Below are 1,800 nucleotides of genomic sequence, written 5' to 3' on the forward strand. Positions count from 1 at the left end.
ATTATTATCTTACAAAACATTTCAAAGAGCAGATCAAGAAAAATGAAAGTGTGATAAAGGAACAAAGAGAGAAAAGAAAAAAGAAAACAACTATGATAGTTACAGAATAAACTTGTACATATTACATGTTTCGTTTTTACAGCTTTTTTGAATCCGATATTGGAATAAGATACAATTTCACATCCGTTMCAAAGAGGTCAAAAAGTGGCTTTCTATGCATTATTTTAATATTATGAATATGAAACTTTCCCAGAAACAAAATCAGATTGATAATACATCTGGCAGAAGAGTCTTTCACCATAAAAATATGTAATCGTAAATGCCTCAGCCTTCACCTTGAAATTACGTCATCTGACACGCCCAGTACCTGGACGTGGACCAATTGGCTTTAACCAAAACTATATGTTGAGTCCTTCAACTGGCGTGGACCAATCACGCTGTAGTTCGTGGAAGGAAGGGGGCGGGTTCAAAATGACGTTAGTTTAACGGAAGTACTATGTTTCACCTTTCACAATAAGGTTTACCTTTTACAATAAGGCCATGCAAGCGTCCTGTGATTAGAAAGAATGAAATATTAATTCAAAACCAAATAACATCTAGTTTTTAATTAAAGACTCTGTTAATTTTTCTGGCTGCTCGCTCCCAGCACTCTGGATTTTGTTCCCCACTTTGAGCACCACCGGAAACGGCTCGTTTTATTGTTGTAACTTGACGGCGGTTTCCTGATTGAAGCATCTTCCGTGGGTCCAACCGGGTCCAATGAGGTGACGCCGCGTACCGGGCCCGACTGCGGCGAGGAGGCTGTTGATAAGGAAAATCCAAAAACTCTTAAAGAGTGAGAGCTGAGAGGCTGAAAACCAAGACAAGGTTCGGTTAGCTGCAGTCAGTCCGCGCTCGGAGAGGCTCAGCCTGCGTGTGGTTCTGTTCGGTTTCCACCGGTACCAGCTTGAAGAAGAAGAAGAAGAAGAAGAAGAAGAAGCCGTGTAAGTTCCTGCTGCTGTAGCAGAAAGTCTCATTCATGCTCCGGCTTTCTGTCAGCTTACCTGTTACCTTTTAGCCTAATGCTAATTAAAGCTAAAAATAAAAAAGATCTCAGCTAAATGTTAGCACATTAGTGTTGCTTTTATTATGCTAAAACCTCTGCTCATTACTGATCTCTTCACTTGAGCCGGTCGAAAACTAATATATTCAACAATCTGAGTAATAATGAGAGTTTTCAGTTGTGCTTCATGTCTCAGGTGAAGTCAATGTTTTGTTTTTTATCTAAGATTACAGCTCAGGTGTTTCAGTGTTAAAGATAGCAAAGCCACGTGTTTGCTACCTGTCCACATCTGGGTGGGAGCAGGTGCACATTAACTGTAATGTCTGTCTGTRAGCAAAATATCTCATGAACCACTAAGGATGTTTAATAAAACTCTCAGAAAGTAGTCACTGGACGTCACTTCCGGAGTCATCTCGATTCAAGATGGCCGCCACAGCTGAGCGGCCTTAGTGAACAGAAACATGATAACAACGCTTCATTTTTAAAGATATTGAGCTAAGATTTGGTGTGGTGGTAGTTCCCAGTCATCCCCAACACGTAATGTGATCGTTCACTAAATACAGTGGGGAAAATAAGTATTTAGTCAGTCACCAATTGTGCAAGTTCTCCCACTTAAAAAGATGAGAGAGGCCTGTAATTGACATCATAGGTAGACCTCAACTATGAGAGACAAAATGTGAAAAAAATTTTTGAGAAAATCATTTTGTCTGACTTTTAAAGAATTTTTTTGCAAATGTAGAGATTACCTCCAACATAAC

At 39.7% G+C, this 1,800-nt stretch overlaps 1 protein-coding gene across 1 annotated transcript in view; it reads left to right on the forward strand.

Annotated features, from left to right (window-relative positions):
- Positions 1–6: 6 nt before the first annotated feature.
- Positions 7–1,800, forward strand: part of hyou1 (hypoxia up-regulated 1) — a gene marked incomplete in the record, with an annotated part of 35,897 nt that continues 34,103 nt past the window's right edge. Inside the window, 1 exon segment of the mRNA XM_014014582.1 lies at positions 7–983.

The sequence above is a fragment of the Austrofundulus limnaeus genome, unplaced genomic scaffold, assembly GCF_001266775.1.
Source record: "Austrofundulus limnaeus strain Quisiro unplaced genomic scaffold, Austrofundulus_limnaeus-1.0 Scaffold116, whole genome shotgun sequence".
NCBI classification, from domain to species: domain Eukaryota; kingdom Metazoa; phylum Chordata; class Actinopteri; order Cyprinodontiformes; family Rivulidae; genus Austrofundulus; species Austrofundulus limnaeus.